The 20342-nt window shown below is 38.2% G+C and overlaps 1 long non-coding RNA gene across 1 annotated transcript; it reads right to left on the reverse strand.

Annotated features, from left to right (window-relative positions):
- Nucleotides 1-171: 171 nt before the first annotated feature.
- On the reverse strand, nt 172-20069 carry LOC122805798. Its single transcript, XR_006365450.1, has 3 exons — nt 20000-20069; nt 1535-1673; nt 172-264 (listed from the first exon to the last, which is right to left on the reverse strand). It is a non-coding gene; the product is annotated as an uncharacterized LOC122805798 (long non-coding RNA).
- Nucleotides 20070-20342: the final 273 nt, after the last annotated feature.

Consider the following 20342-nt stretch of genomic DNA (forward strand, 5'->3'; position numbering starts at 1 on the left):
TTTTCAATCCTCAGTTCAAATTCAAGATTTACCAATATTTTCCCAGAAAAATTGAAAATGAATGTGCCTGAGTATATGTTTTTGCTGTTCAGTGACCACAAGACACAAAACACAATGCTTTATATTGTGATTTGTATTAATTAGTTTATTGAGATTAAATATGTTGGTGACATCTTAATACCCATTCAGAGAGAGCATTAATTGGGTCACACGCTTTGCAGTGTTATTCACCTTAGAAGGTTTCTTAGCCAAAGAGTGAGAGATCTGGAAAGGAATTAGAGAAATAACAATTAATTAAACATGCTGTTTTTGGTTCACTAGCTTGGATAACTTTAGATCTAAAATTACAGCAGTTCCACACTATCTTCCCTCAGCTATATGGATGCCTTGTACATCCAACAGCATTTCCTTCCCTCAGTGAAGAATAAAATCCATTAGCTTTATAATGAACTTGTGACTGACATAGCCATTTACTGCTTCCCCCAAATGAAACCCACCTGATGGCTGACCATGGAGTATGTGGGTGTAGCGATACTAAGTATCATACTGCAAAACAAAATGGATTACCATCCTGACGGAACAGTCCATGCTTCTAGTCACTCAAAATCATCCAGACATTTGGGTACCAGAGGGCCACCCTGGAGGGAGGGAGCTTTGTGCAGCCAATGGCCTGTTTGCCATCCTTGTGAGGAGGGTTTCAGTGCATCCTGGTGTGGAAGCAAAACCTAATGACAATTGGGAGTCAGCTCCCAAGTTGAATTCTCTCAGAGTCACATAGGCAGAAAGTCTTACAAGATAGTATGGGAAGTATCACGTGTGTCTGCATACTGCATGGCTCTATTCTATGTCACATGTAAAGCTCCTTCAAATGTAAAGTAAGGTATAAAACACAGACTATTTGTGGAGGTAGCAGGAGCTGAGGTGGATGCATCAGTTTCTTGAGTGGGGCAGATGTACTGACAAATATTTGCATGACTTGTGCCAGTTATTCTTTTGGTTATATTTATAGTGACTTCACAGCAGAAACATCAGAGTATTGCTGTCACCCTCTGCATTCATGCTGTGTACTTACTTTATAGTTCTGCTGTTCAGTATTTGTAGTCTATAGTTTTGGTCTTGACATACGTCAACCATTTCAGATTTAGGATTTTGCATTTTAAAACACTTTTATTGATAGACTTATGACACAAAATTCTAAAGATTTATAGCAGATTCATTATTTTCCTAAAACCCCAGCTTTTCCACAACAGAAAAAAGTCTGTCTTTCAAGAAACCTATTTGTAGGTCAAGAAGAATATTGAACTAAATGCTAGAATGTTTATGCAGTGAGGCGATTCCAGTCTAAAACATTACTTTTGCTTTGTGGCATGTGACCATCCTTATACCTGTCTGCCATTAATTTGTGCCTTTTCTGTCATACAGTCCAACAGCCTGTAATATACTGTGTAAAATGCTGTTCAATACCCACATTAAGAGGCAGCATAACCTCTTTCCTTGCACTAAGGGAATCCTTACACATAATTCCGTACCCTACCTGACAGAATGCTGCTTCCAGGGAAATATTTGCTGTCTTTTGTCTTCACTATTTTTTGCTGGTTTCCTGGTAACATGAAATGAAGATGCTGAATATGGGTGACTCACTACTGTGCAAGAACAGCAGTGCGATTCCACCTCTAAAAATAAAGTGGTATGAACGTATCAGATATGCTTAGAATGCGCACTATGAAACATGTGAACTTTACTGTTATAGTGCATGACTGATTGTACTTGGATTGTACATAAAATGCTTTCACAAGAGCACAGACAGCACAAAACACAGTGCTCTCCTACGACAACACTTGACTCACAAAGGACTATATAGCATTTGTACTTAGCAGACACTATTTAAAACGTATGACAGTATTTGCAAGCAGCATCGTGTCAGCCAAGACAGACAGCATTTTCATATGCCACATTTTTGCAGACATAGAAAATGCACATATATATTATTTTTATGAAGTCTTGTTTGTACTTCTGGATATTCTTGCTTCTTAGTAATGGAATACATCTAAAAAAATATCACAAACTCTTCATTTTTATGGCACACAATTCATGCTTGATTTAGTTAAATTACATTGCCCAGTTCATTTCAGCAAGACCTTTATTGCTTTGCAGAAAATGGGTGGAATGTGTTATTTGTGTTCATTTTGCAGAACTAAAGCAATGTGTGATGAGATCTGTATTAACTTATTGATCGTGGATTTCAGATTACAGGAGAAGGGGGGTTTCAACTTTGAAGAAAGGCTGGTAGCGTGGAGTTGGTATTCCAATGTCTTAAATTACATCACTTCATGGGTGGGGGGCAATGATTTCATTTTATGGAGTCAAACTAAGGATCTCATTGACAATTCAGTGCTATAATGTAACAAAATCATATAGTACTGATGCTATAATGTAACAAAATCATATAGTATTGATGCTATAATGTAACAAAATCATATAGTATTGATGCTATAACGTAACAAAATCATATAGTATTGATGCTATAACATAACAAAATCATATAGTATTGATCCACAGAGTAAGGCAGTAGTAGGAAGAACAGTGAAAGTAGTAAAAGAGCTTATTATGACATAAATAGCAGACCCTTTGTTTCTGCACTACTACTAGATGATCAGCAATATGTGTTCTGGCAACTATAGTTTTTAGTTTGGTATATGAGCTTTAACCCCAGCATTTAACAGACAAAAAGAGCAAAATGTGTCAGAAACCCTTCTTCTATGTTTTTTTCCTGTGATTGCCCCCTCATCAGGCCCATTCATTCCCACGGGGGGGGGGGGGCTAAAAAACCTATAGTATCTTTGCTCCCCTAGCAGAGGAGTCAGACAATGCAGGAGTGGTGCCATTATCCACTCAGAAACCAGGGTTTTCCTTTTATACCCCTAACTACCTATGCATGCTCAGAATACGTTCTTCTAGGAGGGTGTGCAGTGTTCTTAGTACAGGACGGTCACTGACTTCCATGGATAGTGTAAGCCCACAAATACTTCCCCTCTTGGAATGAGGATATTATATATATATATATATATATATATATATATATATATATATATATATGTATGGGAACACTTTATAATCCCAAAATTCTGAAATATCGAGTTTCAGAATCCTGAGATTATAAAACCGAAAGCTCAAAACTCTGAAATGCCAGAAGCACGAATTTCAAAATCGCGAAGTCCAGAGATGTTGAATTAGCGTTTCTGGTGTTGCAGTGTGTGAATGGATAGCTGGAGATTCAGATAAGTATTTATATTTAAGGGTTTTGGTTATGGGCTTTAGTGTGTGTCAGTGTGTTTTGTTACTGTGATGTGTGTGCAAGGGGAATGTAGCTTGTATGGTGGTGTTTTCGTGTGTTTGTCTGTGTAATGCAACCTTGGAGTTAGTATATTTAACTATGGGGTGTGGGGAGCACATCCCCCCACATAGAGGTGCAGGGGGGGGCTTGCCACCCTACTTGTATGTAGTGTAGGTTTGTGTGTTTGTGTGTGGGGGAAAGGTGTGTGTATGTGTGTGGTGTATGGTTAGTGTAGGAGTCGTGATTTTGAAATCCGCGCTTCGGGGGTTTCGGGATTTTAAGGCTTCGGCTTTATGATCTCGAGATTCTGAAATCTGATATTTCAGGATTCTGGGATTATAAAGTGAACACACATATATATATATATATATATATATATATATATATATATATATATATATATATATTTACATAAAACATTGAAATGTCATAACATTGAATTTCATAAGATTGACACCAAACATTGAAAACCCAAAACATTAAAAATTCAGAACATTGAAAGTGTGCTTCATAACATTGAAAACTACAATGCATATATAAATAACATCCTTTTCACCTATAACAACACCTAACTAACAAACACACTTTCTACTACATCTGAGGTTAGGAAAGTAACTTTTTTCCACTGTAGTGCGATCTTGGAGTTGGTATATCTAATTTACAAGGGGGTGTGGGGAGCAGAGCCCCCCATATGGGAGGGTGCAGGGGGGCTTGCCCCCTGCAGAAACATAGTAGAAAGTGTGTTTGTTAGTTAGGTATTGTTGTAGGTGGAGGTGATATTATTTACTTGTGCAATGTAGTTTTCAATGTTTTGAAGCACACTTTCAATGTTTTGAGTTTTCAATGTTTTGGGTTTTCAGTGTTTTGAATTTTCAATATTATGGTCTAAATGTTATGAAATTCAACATTATGAAATTTCAGTGTTATGAAGTAGACCTATATATATATATCTATATCTATATATATATATATATATATATATATATATATATATATATATATATATATCTCCCAGTGGCCTCCGCCATGGAAATCAGTGCATTTTGTGTACCCAGGACATGAAAACCATCCCTCTAACTTGACAGATACAAGCAGCTTATCCTCTTCACAACTGTCCCTCTGCAGCAACCTCCAGCAGGTGCATAAGCACTAATCAAGCTCAGGTTGCATGGGTTATGGTCAGGACTTTATCCATCTCTACCATTGCTTGTGAGGTCTTGATGAAAGTGCAGACATTTCTGACAGATCTGATCACTCAGTTGCATGGATTTAACTGTTAACTGTGGCATTATACTCTCAGCTATGGGACTTGTAGTAAAAACATCCAGCAATTTCACCTAACCATTCTGCAGTTCCACTCCCCTATTAGAATTCAACTATGCAATCCATAGCAAACAGCACATGAAAAAGTACAGTTGTGTAAGTTGAACTTGCTATAACAGTAGATGTCTGAATGATCACTGCTGCAGTAGCCTTACCTATATATGTTATATCTCGCCAAGGATATAACAGCCAGCCAACTTCCCAAGTTTCATGGCACTATCCACATGCCCAAACTGTCAAGTAGCTTGAGCTGAGTTGTCTAAAAGATAAGTTTGGACATGAAGCTCTTCAGAGCTTTCTTACCAGCACAGAGAGTAAGACTGAGTCCTGAAAGGGCAAAGCTAGGAATAACAAGAAATAAATGTCAACACCCTGGCATAAAAAACACACCAAAAAACAAGGGGGATGAAGGGAGAGAGTGGCTACTGTAGCCGTGATCATTCAAGCATCTACTGTTATGCTAAGTTCAACTTGCACAACTGTACTATGTTCTTTATATTGATCACTGCTGCAGTAGCCTTAGTTATATGAGAAAATTATATTCAGCAGATGAAAGGAGAGGGGTCCAGAAACCCCTGGAGAATGGTCTTAGCAAAGCATGATCTAGACCTAGAAAAGGAATTCAGCTTATACTGCTTTGTAAAAGTATATACAGAGGACCAAGTAACATATTCTAGAATACTTCTAGAATCCAACCCTTTCCAGAAAGCCATAGAAGAAGCCAAGGTCCTTGTAGAGATGCCATGACCCTACCTGGAATACATTTGTTATGGTGAGTAGACACCCCTCTTCTGGGCCAGTAATCAAGGAGCCTGAATCCTCACCACTGAAGGATATTCACTCGGAACAAAAATAGATACACACAGTATTTACAGATACAGCTCTCTGAATCAAGCACAATTTCCCTTAAGAGCACACTGGGAGCAGACTCACTCCAGAGTCTGTGTTTCTCTGTCTCTCTCCAGGCCCCCAATATGACTCCCCACTGGCACAGCTGTAGAGTTGAGTCCTCAGCCGAGTGTCCAAGCCAAGTCCTCCAACACCTTTTCTGTGAAATCAGTTCTCTGTGTCCCTGCTTCAAGTAGCTGACACACACATTCTTTGAGATTTGATTTTGACACACACACACACCTGGGAAAGGCTTGCACAGATTTACTAGCTATGCCCCTCTGCCCAGACTATAAGGTAGTTACTGCCACCAGACACTCCAAAGCCAGCTACTCTAAGGCTCTTACAAGGTTACCCAGTTATACTGAGTGACATTAATACTAATACAAATGGTAATGTTTTGACAAATGCACTAAGGCTTTCAGGAGTGGCCACAGTGTCACCAAATAAATGTAAGTACTCTGAAAGGTTAAAATATTATCTAAAGGACCAGCCATAATGAGAATGTTAAATATATTTAATAATAAAAGAACATGAAGACATCTATTTACAATAAACACCAGACTTTCAATCACAAGAAATATTAAAAATAACACAGATGGGCAGGTTCACACAGTTACACAAAACAATGCTTAACTAATCTCACTGTATTTTCCTGACTGATCTAATGAATTATTATTCCCTGGTGACTATAAGTACTCTGAAAGGTTAAAATATTCTCTAAAGGGCCAGCCATAATGAGAATTTTAAATATATTTAATAATAAATAAATAAAGAACATGAAGACATCTAGTTAAAATAAACACCAGAGTTTCAATCACAGGAAATATTAACAATAACACAGATGGGCAGGTTCACACAGTTACACAAAAACAATACTTAACTAATCTCACTGTATTTTCCTGACTAATCTAATGAATTACTGTTCCCTGGTTACTTACTAAAGCAAGGCAAGATAAAGTGGGTGAGAGATCCTTCTTTGTCATGTTACAAAAATAGACTGCCCTGAAACTGCAGTCTCATGTAGTATTAAAACATCATTTTTGTGCTGGATTAAAGAATGACATCACATACATCTGGTCATCTGACTTCTGGTTCCCATACCACCCCCTTTTCTAGCAACTGAACCAGAATCTAGCACATATGTGTCAATAATACACACCCATATAGAGTTTTGCTAATATCTGTTGCAGCTTCTGGAAGTCATAAAATAATGTCAAACTTCCACCCTTCCAGAGTTGCAATTAGTTCACTGCGAAAGACTATACAGAAGGCTTCCTAGTACAGGCTTTTTTTCTCTGGCTACAATCAGAACTGTAAGATGCAATCTTTATGGACTAAATTAAGTAACTTAATTTCAAACTATTTTTCAAAGTTAGCTGAGCTGAGCTTAACCACTTTTCTTCCATTATCCTGTTACCGTATTAATTTCAACAGTTATAATACAGTCTGACATACAGGTGTATTTCTTTGCTGTCCAGCAGGACACACTGTTGGTACATTTTAACACAAGCAGCTTTACAAATAGATTTTTCAACACAAGCATCTGTACAAATCAGTTTGATATACAAATGACATATAATTCTTTACAATGTTTCAGCTAGCTATGCTGGCATATGTTACACATCCACTGCCCTACTTCTTCTGGCATAGCTGGCAATACCTCACATTATCACAGTGAGTCTAGCAAAAGGTAATAGCCTACGTCAACCATTTGGAAATAGTATGTTTTGACACTGGTTGTCCCTTCATCTTACCTTCACAAGAAATTAAAAATTGATCCAATGATCTGAAATATTTAGTTCTGTACAGTACCAGAGTTGTCTGTGGATATCCAAGGTATGGAGTATCCTTTCTCCCTCATTGTTAGGTTCAGGAAGAAAACAGGAAGATGGATAGTTTGACTTAACTCATTTATACTTCTCATATAACTCCTATGGTTCCAGATATGGACATTTTTGAAAAATGGGAGGACATATTTTTTTCTGTCAAAGGTCTAGGGGGCGCCCATTGAAGTTAGTAGTGCAAACTTCCTCCCTTAAAATAAACTTAGATAACACTTTAGGAATAAATGAACGGTTAGTTCTCTAAGAAACCCTGTCCTAGTGGAAAATGAGTTAGGGTTGACTCACCCTAAGAACTTGTAACTCAGATACCCTTCTTGCAGAAATCAGAGCAATCAATAAAACTGTTTTCCATGTTAAGAACTTCAAGTTTGCCAGATTAACTGGTTCAAGTGGAGCAAGTGTTAGTTTCTCTAGCAGAAAATTAGGATCAAAAGGATGGGACACCAGTTTACTTGGGGGCCGCTTTTGCAAAACTCGTTTCAAGAACATTTTGACAGTCAGCTTCATGGGCCAACATACTGAAATGGCCAATAAATGAACCTTGATAGAGGAATAAGAAAGGCCATAGGATAGTAACTCACACAAATATTGTAAATCCAGAGACCATCTAGCCCTGAATGGGTGCTGGTTATGTTGTTGGCTCCAACTAGAAAACCTTTTCATTTGCTAATATATGCTTTTCTAGTGGCAGGCTTTCTTGCCTCCATTAGTACCTACTGCACATCCTCAGAAAACAGGTACCTAAAGGGAATTAACACTCTATCTTCCAGGCAGTCAATTGAAGATGATTGATGTTGGGGTGTATCAAACACCCCTGTCCTTGTGTGAGTAGATCCATTCGGTGAGGAAGCTTGTGGTAATTGCCCCTGACCATTTCAAAAGAAGGGAAAACCACAAGTTGCCTGGGCCAAAGGGGAGTCATAACAGTGATCTTGGTTGATTCCTTCTAAATCTTCATAAGTACTCTGGATATTAGTGAAAAGGGTGAAAAGGCATACAAGAATATTCCTGTCCAAGTAAAAGAAAAGAAAAGGCATCTTTCTTAAAGGCCTTCTTGCATGGAGTCCTGGATCGGAATTTTGTCAGTTGATTGTTCAGAGAGGGCAAAAGAGGTCTGTTTGAGGAACTCTTCACAGATGGATAAATATTGGAAGGCTCCCTGATCTAGTTTCCATTTGTGAGGATCTGCCCTTTTCAGTTTGTCTGCCACATTGTTTTGTTTTGATGGAATGTAGGATGCCTGTAGAGTGAGACTGGGCTGTGAAGCTAAATCCCAAGCTGAGACGGGTAGTCTGCAAAGTGGTACAACCTGGTTACTCCCAGTTGTTGATGTACCACAGCACTGTGGTATTGTCTGTAACAACTTCAAGAGGTCCCGAGGACCAAAAATGGTGCAGAGATTTGAGTGCCTTGATGAGGCCAAGCATATCCTTGAGCTTTATGTGCTTGCATCTGCCCTTGGTGTACCACACCCCCTGCCCTTTTATCTCTCCTGAAACTGCTCCCGTAGCAAAGTCTGAAGCATCTGTGGTGACTGACTGATTTGGAACAGGGAGGGAGAAGGGTAGACCTTGATTTATGGATATCTGTTGTCTCCACCAAGTGATTTCTCTTCTGACAAACCCCAGTACTGGTATCTGAAAATATAAAGGCTGTTAATGCTGAGACCAAAGAGATTTCAGATACCAATTTATCTTTCTCATGTGGAGTCTTGCCAAGGGTATCATGACAATCTCAGATGCCATGAGACCCAAATTCCAGAGGTATTCTGTTGCAGTGACTGAAGTCTGAGTGGAAAAACTTAGAAGTAGATCTAAATCAAGAGCTATTTCTTTCCGGTAGAAGAAAAGCTCTTTGAACTGAGGAGTCTTGTTAATATCCCAGGAAAAACAATCCTGTGTGAGGGAGTAAAGAAAGACTTTTGAATGTGCTCTTGGAATCCCAGCTTCTGCAAGAGACCTCTCACTGAAAAGAGTCATTCCTGACATTTTGAAAATTACTCTGCAAGCATATGCAAGTTGTCTAATTACAGAAAAATTTGGATACCCTGTAGCCTGCAGTGAGCTATAACTGGAACTAGACTATTTCAGAACACTCTTGGTGCAGTGGATCATCCAAAGGGTAAGGCAGATAACTGATAATGTGATCTAGGCACACAAAACCTTAAGAAACTCATGAAGTCTAGATGAATAGGAATGTGATGATAAGCACATTTTAAGTCTATGTTACCCAGAAATTTGAAAAAGGAAGAAGTGTCAACAGGTTGTAAATTGACATCATTTTGAATATTGGCACGATCACAAATAGGTTTAGGAAAGAAAGATCCAGAACTGGTCCCCAAGTGTTTTCTTTCTTTGGGACTGGAGACATTCTTGAATAAAACCCCTTCCCCCACCTGGGAAGGAAGAACTGGTTCTATTACTTCTTAGAATAGCATGTGATGAAGAACAGGTGGAAACAAAGCTGTCTGATCTGCAGGATGAATGGCCTCCTGGAAAGGAGGAATTTCTTCCCACTGCCATCTGTAACCCTTATGAATGATTTTGAGAACCCATTTGTCTGAAACATTCAATTGCCAAAGAGAAAAACAGAGATCCAGACTTTCTGGAAGAGAAGAGGGCCAGGGTGGGAGGGGGTCACAAGGTCTCTTGAATAGTTATTCAGATTGGTTGGTTTTGGGAGGTTCGAGACCTCTTTTTGGAACCTCCTTGCCACATCTCCTTAAATGTCTGCTTACCTGAATTCAGTTGACACTGTTTATTCTGTTTTTTTGCCAAAATTGGATGAGGAGAAAGAAAATCCCTTGAGCAATTTGGAAAAGGAGGGCTGAAATCCTTGAATCAGCTTGCCCCTTTCATCACATTTTGGTCACCTCTGCAGCAGAGGGACCAAACACTAAATCTCTATCCAATGGAGTATTTAAAATTTCATTTTAACATCATCTGGCAGGTTCTGAGAATGAAGTCATGCAAACTTCTTTTAAAAAGTACCAGTGGCAATAGCCTTGGAAGAAGTATCAACAGCGTTATACACACACTACAAACAATAAGCAGTGACCTGCACAGTAGAAGAAACGAAGTTATTTAAAGCAGATTTTTCTTCACAAGAAGAAACTACAGATCCAACCTTCCTCATAATTTCACAATATATGAGAATAAGCTTTATCATATGAATAAACCAAAGTAGTGGAAAACTGCACAAACCAACCAATAAATCCAAAAAAGTGCCAAAAACGAAGCGTGGAGAAGACTGCAGTTTATAAATTTATTGAATCCACAATAAAACGGATACGGACCAAGTTAAAAGCACACACAAAACACCATGAACGCCTTAAACATCCAACCTTGCGTTTTCGTCTTTTTTGCATAGACTTCATCAGATGACCAGAATACTCAAGGAAATCCAGTATTTATGTAAAAGCAATTAAATGAATAGCCTATGGGGAGTTAATTGTCACTTTTAAAAATGGTAATGATTCCACAGCTTAAAACGTATTTAGTCATTTAAAATGTTAACCATTAAAATTCCTTGCTTGTTGCCACTTAAACAAATATAAAAATAACATTAATATATTTATTGATTCACTTAAAATTGTCTAATAAAATGATAAAATAGTAAATATATCAAAAACCTAATAAATAATGTTTAAACTTAATTATAAGATGCTTATAAGGTGCTTGTAAAATGCAGAGAATCCATATAACAGTGGGAAACCTATGCCATCTGGTGGCTATTATTAGTGTTGCACTTCATGTTCCTTCAAAGTTTGGCAGACCTTAATTTTAATAATGGTAAAATAGAAATATAATCATTCAAGCCAGGGGGGGTTACCAGCTTCCAGGGTTACTTGCCACCATAACTCTCTAAATTCAATCTTGTCTTCCCAATGTCATTTTTAATTTGTTCTAATACCATAAACCCAAATTTGTATTCAGAACATGCCTTAGTGTGTTTGAAAAGGGCATTAGTTTCCTTCCCCACTGATATTTCATAAGTATATTCATAGATCCTTCTTTTTAACATCCTCTCCGTCTTTTCAACATAGAAGGACCCACATGTTTTACAGATAGCCAAATAAATTATTCCCCTGGTTTCACAATTGTAATGGTCAGAACTATTAATCCATTTATTTCTACATTCCAGGTAGTACTTCTCTGTGCTCAAAATGTATCTATATTGAGTACAATGGCCACATTTATATGTACCTACCTTACTTCTATTGTGACTACCTTTATGTTTGTTTTCCAAAATAGTTCTGATACATTGCGGATTCTTATAAATCACCTTTTGTGGAATGTTAGAAAGATTCTCTATGTCTGAAAGGGAAACAAATTTCTCCCATTCCCTTAAAAAAATTTTTTAACATTATTGTTTAAAACATTATATTCTAATATTAAAGCCTGTTGAAATTCATCCCCGTTATTTCCTTTATTATTTTTAAACTCATTATTATAATCCTTACATTTTTGTATGGGTTTGAATTTACTATTTCTTCCATTTATTTCTTCCCTTATTTGCCTAATATTTACATAAATACTGGATTTCCTTGAGTATTCTGGTCATCTGATGAAGTCTATGCAAAAAAGATGAAAACACAAGGTTGGATGCTTAAGGCGTTCATGGTGTTTTGTGTGTGCTTTTAACTTGGTCCGTATCTGTTTTATTGTGGATTCAATAAATTTATAAACTGAGGTCTTCTCCATGCTTCGTCTTTAACATATGAACCTAACAATTTAAAATTCTGAAATTCAAATTTGCAGAACTATAAACTTTTTCCCATAACTATCAATAATTTCCCCATCCTTCTTAGAAATAGTAGGATTGGAAAGTGCTTTGCAGCAGAGGAGTCAATTAAGGCTACAGCTGCTGGGTCAGGCTTGGGGATAGCATATACAAAGTTAGAAGACTGAGGAACTTTATACATCCTCTACCTTTTTAGGGACAACTGGCTGACTATCGGGAAAATTGCAGGCAGTAAGACTCATATCCTTTAAAGCAGACAGAGCAGGTGGAATGGGTGTAAGTTCTGGAACATCTTTCTGTAATAACTTGTAGTATTTTTTGAGGGACTGAGAAACCTCAGTGTTCTCCCACTGAAAAAATGGGACATTCTAGCAATAGTTTCAGAGAAAGAGAACCCCCAACAGAAACAGAATCAGAAAGATAGATCTCCTCTGAGCCTGAATCAGAAATCTGAGGACAAAACCCTGACCCCATCCCTGCACCTTGCTGTTCAGATTCAGAATCTTGAATCTCTTCAGGAAATGAAGCATTCCTTTCTTTTACTGAAAACTATTCTAAGCGAAGGATAAATAGCCTGAATAAAACCTTAAGCCAGTTTTGGTAAACTACTCCTATCCAAAGAAATCTGAAGACAAGTAGATACATGCTTGGTTTTCTGTTTCTTTTTGACAGGAAAAATGAGGCCAACTGTGTTATTAATGGCAGCTTCTGCTTCCCCAGGGATGGGCACAGCATTCTGACACAACAGGGATACCTTCTCTGTTCCTTCTCCCAGGACCAACAAGTGTGCTTCCTGCTTGCCCACTGAGGTGACCCAACAGCTACAGAGGACGTGGCTAACCCCTCATCCATGGTGGCATTAGGTGGTAAACCAGAGGGATCTGGGTTAAAAGATGAGTGTTCTGAGGTGTAACAAATTGTCACAACAGTCACCCACATGTGGCTGAGACAAACTGCTAGCCTGCTGTGGTGGTAAAGTCTGTTTGCTTAATTTTTTTCTTTTTGTGGTTGGAAAAAGGAGTGACTATGGGAGTGACAATCTATTCCATGGTTAAACCAAAAAATGGTATTTCTATCCTGGGGAAAACAAGCAACAATACCAGTAAAACTACTAGTCAGCAAATGTTACAGTTTTTTGACAGAAAAAACAGTAAAAAGCACTTTCAAACACTATAGCAGCCCCACAACCTTAAAATAAATACCATTTCTCTACAGAAAATAGTTTATCAGTCAGATAACACAATTTTTAAACTGACAGAATCAACATGTTATCCATTTAAAAGTATGTTACAGTCTCAAAACAATCTATTGAAAAACAACAATCCTAGCATTAAAATAACTTTCCTGAAGAGGAAAGTAATAAAACACGAGTAAAAAAATAAGAAAATGGAATGTTTTCCCCAAAGGGAAGTTATCTGCCCAGCTAAGGAAAGCACAAGCTGGCTGTCGATCCTCAAAAGCTTCAGAGGAGCAAACACTTTAACAGCAGTAAATCTCTGAAGGACTTTGTGCCCAGACTTGTCTTTTAGTCAGTTCAGCTCGTGCTACTTGATACTTTGGGTGCATGGACAGTGCCCTGAAGCTTTGGAAGCAGGCCAGGTGTTATATCCTTAGCAGGATATAACCCATATAGTTAAGGTTACTGCAGCAGTGATCAATATGAGGAACATCCTTCATTTAGTGGTGGAATTTTGCCAAAGGAAAAGCAACCTGTCTAGCTAACATAGTGAGGATTCTGGAGTGCAGCAAACATCTTTTGGGTTATTAGCAACTACTTGTGAGAGTGAGGGCCACTGAAAAGAATCTATGCCTCTCAAGAGTCTTTGATTGCCAACCTTGTCCCTGATTTTCAAAATATTGCTCTGACCCTCTGTGATGTCCCTCCTCTGGGTCAGTAATCAAGGAGCCTGAATCCTCACCACTGGCACCTGTGGGGAATGTTCACTAGGATAAAAATACATACAGACAGTATTTCCAAATGCAGCTCTCTGCATCAAGCACAATTTCTCTTAAGAGGACACAGGGAGCACAGGCAGCCCTTGGTCTGGATTTCTTTATATCTATCTCCCTCCAGGACCCCAATAAGGCTCACCACTAGCACAGCTGTAGGGGTTGAGTCCTCAGCCAAGTGTCCAAGCCAAGTCCTTCAGCACCCTCTGTGTGAAACCAATGCTTTGTGTCCCTGCTCCCAGCAGCTGACACACACACACTCTTTGAGATTTTAAGTTTCACACACACACACACACACACACACACACACACACACACACACACACACACACACACACACACTCACACACTCAGACTATAAGGTAGTTTCTGCCACCAGACACTCCAAAGCCAGCTACGCTAAGGCTCTTAAAGAGTATCCAATTATACAGAGTAAAATTAATATTAATACAAATGATAGGCCAATGCAGTAAGGCTTTCATGAGTGGCCAGAGCTGTGACCAAATATATATATATATGTACTCTCAGAGATTAAAATATTCTCTAAAAGACCAGCCACAATGAACAGTTTAAATATATTTAATAATTAATAATACAAGAACATGGAAATACTAAATATTTATTTATAATAAACACCAGAGTTTCAGTCACAGGAAATATTAAAATAACACAGACAGATTCACACAGATACAGAAAAACAGCTCTTAAATGATTTCACTATATTTCAGCAAACCAGTCTCATGCAGGAACGCTTGAGCTTAAGTGTATAACAAACGTTAAATATCCAACAAGCATTAAATATCCAGCGAATTCAGGTGATATAATGATGGCACCAGTACATCAATTTAAACATCCAGGAACGTTCTTTATTAGAGTCAGTTTCATAGTTTTATTTCACTATATTTCCCTGACTAATCTAAAGAATAATATTCCCTAGTTAAGTTACTTACTACAGCAAGGCAAGGTGAAATAGGCGAGTTATCCTACTGTCAGGTTTCAAAAACAGACTGCCATGAGACTTCAGTCCCAGACAGTATTAAAACATTATTTTTGCCCTAGATTACAGAATGACATCACATACATCTGATCATCTGACTTCTGGTTCCCATGCAACCTCCATTGCTAGAAACCGCCAGGACTTAGCACCTGTATGTCAATAATACACACAGTTAGAGCCTTGCTAAAATCTGCTGCAGCTCATAGAAGTCATAAAACCATAAAACACCTCTACTCTTCCTACAGCAGCTAATAAACCATGCTTCTCACAGACATTGCTTCTCTGGCTTTATTCAAAACTGTGAGATAACATTTTTATGGTCTAGGCTCAGTAATTTAATTTCTTACTATTTTTGAAGTTTGAGATTAACCTCTTTTCATCCAGTATCCTCTGTTAAAACATACACATTTAAACAATTATAATAATGCATATATATTTCTTGTCTGTCCAGCAGGGCACACTGTTGATATATTTTTAACACGAGCAACATTACAAATACATTTTAAACACAAGCATCTGTACAAATCAGTTTGATGTACAAATAACAGGCTGGCTTATGTTACACATCCACTGCCCTACTTCTCCTAGCATGGCTGGCAAAACCTCACATCGTCACACCCTCTCAGAATTGTTTCTTTGCAAAAAAGTTGTGGATTAGAGTCAGCAAACATGGCAGTTATTAAAGGTACAGCTGACTTTTTTTTCAGAAACAGCATGTTAATTCAGATTTTCTTATTCTATCAGATTTTTGAGCAGTAGTACTAATATATAAAATGTGACCCTGATTTAGGACTTTTGTCCCTCATTATTTTTGATTTTGCACCTGACTCTGGGCATAAGAGACTGAGAGCTTTGAAAGAGTGACTAGGTTACAATAGTCAAGAGGAAAGTACTGGTGGGAGGTAAGGTAAGAAATGAAAATGGAGAAACTTGTCACAGGAAGGGGTTATTAGGCAAACTTCAAGCCCTTTTGTCTACCACCATGGCTAGTAAATTTGTCATTGTGCCAATAACTGCCCATTTGCATGCTGGGAGTCTCACAGAGTCATACACTAGCATACAAGCATCTGGTAACTTAGCAAGTTCTGTTACAACTGGAACACAGGAGTAAGGCTTGCCAGTGGGAAGGATATGTGGCTGTGGTTCTCAATGTTGTTCATATTATTTTTTTGTGCTTACTCTTTTACTGTCTTCTGCCCTTCTGCCCTCACAGAGATCATTTCACTCCTCTCCTTTGCTTTTAAGATCTCTAATCCCCTGCCAGGTTTCTTATCTACATGTGTTACATGCCCACTCCAGATTTCATACCATTGCTCATTGCTAATACTTCACACAGTAAAAAAACAAACAATGAAACTGCCCTCTCAAATGTATAAAAAACTTTACTATTAATTATTAATATGCCTGCTGGAGAAATGTTAGTGGTACCGGTGCCTTCCTATAAGCACTAAGCTTTACGTGCATAATACTTCCTCCAGCATCCCTTGAGGAGTGACCTGTACTGCTTAGCAGTATCTAATCCCCTTTATGGTTGGGTAGCCATCATTATCTATGCACAATTCTTCTCACCCCTCCAGAAGTTCACAGTCATGTGAATTGTTGGTGTAGGTGGTGCAGGCTGCTTTTAATTTAACTACACTTTATTAAATGAGTCAACTGCGCTGGTGTGAGGAGCATGCTGCAGAGGGGTTATAACATACATAACTATGGCTGTCACATGTACAAACACAGCTGTATATTTATGTAACATCAACTGTATATAATCTGTTAGACAAGGAATACAAAACAATATTGAATGAAAAGAGAGATGTTTATTAATTTATTTACATTTAAATAAATGAATAAACATGTTGAGACAGATAGAAATCTGTATAGAAATATATCTAATTTTACATTTGAAATGTACAAACCAAAATGATTAATGAGTAATAATAATATTAATTTATTTCAGTGAGTCTATAGCATTGATATTTTTGTAGACCTAGAAAGTGAGCAAAAGGTTATGTATATTAAGTGAATTATAATTCTAAGGCTGAGTTCAGAAAGAATAGTAAATTTCATATCATTAGTTTGTGCCAAGTTGCTCACCTAAATCTTACCTGCAGGACTTTATTCGAAAATAAGGCTCTAAACCGACCTTTCATGAATAATTATTTAGCCAGTTAGCCAGTTAGTTATGCTTCACTGAGCTGCTGTGAGGCCCATTGTCCCCCAGTAAAGTGATGCAGCAGTGATGTCAAGTTAGTGGTGTCAGTCAGTGAGCTGCACAGCATAAGGCTACATGAGCATATTTCATTTCTGATAATATGCAGACTGCAAAAGGAAGTGCAGTATTCTCTGGAGCTGCATAGGACACACCTCACGGTTACCACTTCCAGTTCAGAGACAGTCGTCCCACTTTGCATTAACATGAAGATGTGCAACACCACAGTGGACTGTCTCTGTAGCCACACTAAATTTTAATGAGGCATTTTGAGGTTGGGGCATATGCTAATTATCCATGTTCTCTCCCCCAGGAAATGCTGCATAAAGTAATATAGCTGCTTGTGTTAATAAACACACCCAAAAGCTTGTGTTCACCCATTTTGGTAGAAGGAAGTGTTGGGGAGCTTAGTGGACTGATAGTGTAGTTGTGTGTGTGTGTGTGTGTGTGTGTGTGTGTGTGTGTGTGTGTGTGTGTGTGTGTGTGTGTGTGTGTGTGTGTGTGTGTGTGTGCATGTGTGCGTATGAGTATGTGTGTGTGTGTGCCTGCCTGGAAGGTTGCAGTAGAAGTGGATAGGTAGGGTAGCTCTACACGTGGACGTGTGTGTGTGTGTGTGTGTGTGTGTGTGTGTGTGTGTGTGTGTGTGTGTGTATGTGTGTGTGTGTGTGCGCGTGTGTGTGTACACATGTGTGCTAGTGTGTATGTGGGTGTGTGTCTGTCTGCTTGGAAGGTTGCAGTAGAAGCAGATAGGTAGGGTAGGTGTACACATGCACGTGTGTGTGTGTGTGTGTGTGTGTGTGTGTGTGTGTGTGTGTGTGTGTGTGTCTGCCTTAAAGGCTATTAGGACATGGGTCAGGGAAACACAAGGCACCAGGGATACTCCATATAGTGTGTCCCACAGGCACTAAAAGTGGCTCAAACCCTGTACCCTTCCACCCCACAGATTTGATATTAGTCCTGTCCACCACTACTAGTCAAAAGAGATGCTTGTAGATATTATCTATTTTTCCAGTTAGCTGAGATAATTATAGCAAAGCTTTTCTCACTTTTCGTATGGCTGAAGTCGGGTCTCTGAAGACTGAGAGTGCTGTCTTCCTGAGAATGAAGGAAGTATGGGGATGACTTCATGCCGTCAATCTTTTTAAGTGAGGGGCATTATTTTACATACATTAACTTGAAGTTTGAGAGTAATTGGGTGGACCAGTCTGTTGCTTGTAACCATTTGGTTCTCTGTAGTATCTAATAGTGTTGTTCTGACCTGGGTGATAGGTAACTGAAACTTTGAACTTTATTAGTGTTCTGCTTTGGGTAAAGGGTACTAGTAGGAAGGGAATGTTCTAGTCAAGGAATAAGGACACTGATGTCTAGAGTGCATCTGGATTCAAGATTCAAGAGTATGGCTGATGTCTAGAGTGCATCTGGATTCAGAATTCAGGAGTATGGATGATCTCTAGAGTGCATCTGGATTCAAGATTCAAGAGTATGTATGTGATATTATTAATAAATGGGGAAAAAAGTATGGGATCAAAACACATGCTTGCAGGAACCCAGACGTGAAACCGCCGTCCTTAGACACACGGAATTTTAAAGGTTCTAGTGATGAGGCAAACTTTGAACCAGACACTTTTTGGACTGAAACCACAAAACTCAAATAAGTTTAAAAGTTGTACGCAACTGGTTGTGGGGTAATCATTACACTATATAGCAATATAGTAGAGGCATTAATACACACACACACACACACACACACACACACACACACACACACACACACACACACACACACACACACACACACACACACACACACACACACACACACACACACACACACTATTAGCACTTGGTAGTTGTATAAGTACATGCTGTTCACAGGCCAGTGACATTAGAAACTAGAAACAAGGTATCAAACTGCATGTTTCTAAATATACTACAGAAATGTTTTGTAATCATGCTAGTATACAAGTACAAAGGGGGTAGAGGTAGAAATTAGGTACAGATTAATTCAGTGTTGCAGACCATGAATTCTGATAAAATGGGCCAGCATTTTTTAATGGAGTGCTAAATAAAGACTAACAGAACATAAATTAAATAAACTTGAGTAAAGACTATGATCAGTAAAAATTCAGACACACTGGGTGAGCCAAGCTACCTTTCTCTTCTGCTTCAGACTGATTCCATGTTACCCCATCTCTTGCTAAACAAACTGTCTAATTATTGCAACCAAAACTATATACACATACCTCCACAAAATGGTTGGTTGAAAAGGTAGCAAGTTAAACCTGTACCTTGTTTTTTTAAGCTGTTACATTTTTGCTAACCTGACTTAAGCCAGTGAAGTACAGCTTTGTTAATGTTTGCTGAGAATGTAGTGTACGAAATGTTACAAAGCAGATGAATGCAATGAGACCAGTCTCCCACTCCACTTTGTTACTTCATAAGCATTACATCACTCTCCAGAAAAAAGCAAGTTGATTGCAGTTTTCAGTAAATCTCTACCATTACTCAGACTTATTTCACTTCTCATTTTAAAGGGGGTTTATCATGGCACACTCAAAAATATGTACCAAATATCTCAAACTAGCAGAACTGTATATTGAATTGGAAGTCTACTGTTAATTTTCCCACTCCTAAGCTGGAGTTTTACATTTTGCTAAAGTCATCCATGTGGACAGAAAAACAAATAAAATTAATTGTTGCAAAAATAATCTCACCTTGTCTTTTCACAGGCATTGCGTGATGGTTGTCAGGCCTTCAGTCTCTAATCTCTTGCAAACAGCTGTGTACTTAGAGATATTAGAAGGATTATAAACATTTGGCATTCTGGTACATGTAGTTCTTGATTTTACCCTACAGTGTTATGTTAACAGTGAACTCTCTTTTTTTTCTTTCTCATGTCTTTTAACTTAATTTACTGATTTTATAGGCTCGGTTAATTGCTTATTTTCACTGACTAGGTTAGGGTTGCTACACAGAATGCCTGCATTTCAGACATGACCTTGAAATGATTACTTGATTAATTTGTTTAAAATACATGATAGGAAATAACACATCAAA

This window comes from Protopterus annectens, chromosome 7.part0 (genome assembly GCF_019279795.1).
Source record: "Protopterus annectens isolate FY-2018-M chromosome 7.part0, PAN1.0, whole genome shotgun sequence".
Lineage (NCBI taxonomy): Eukaryota > Metazoa > Chordata > Ceratodontiformes > Protopteridae > Protopterus > Protopterus annectens.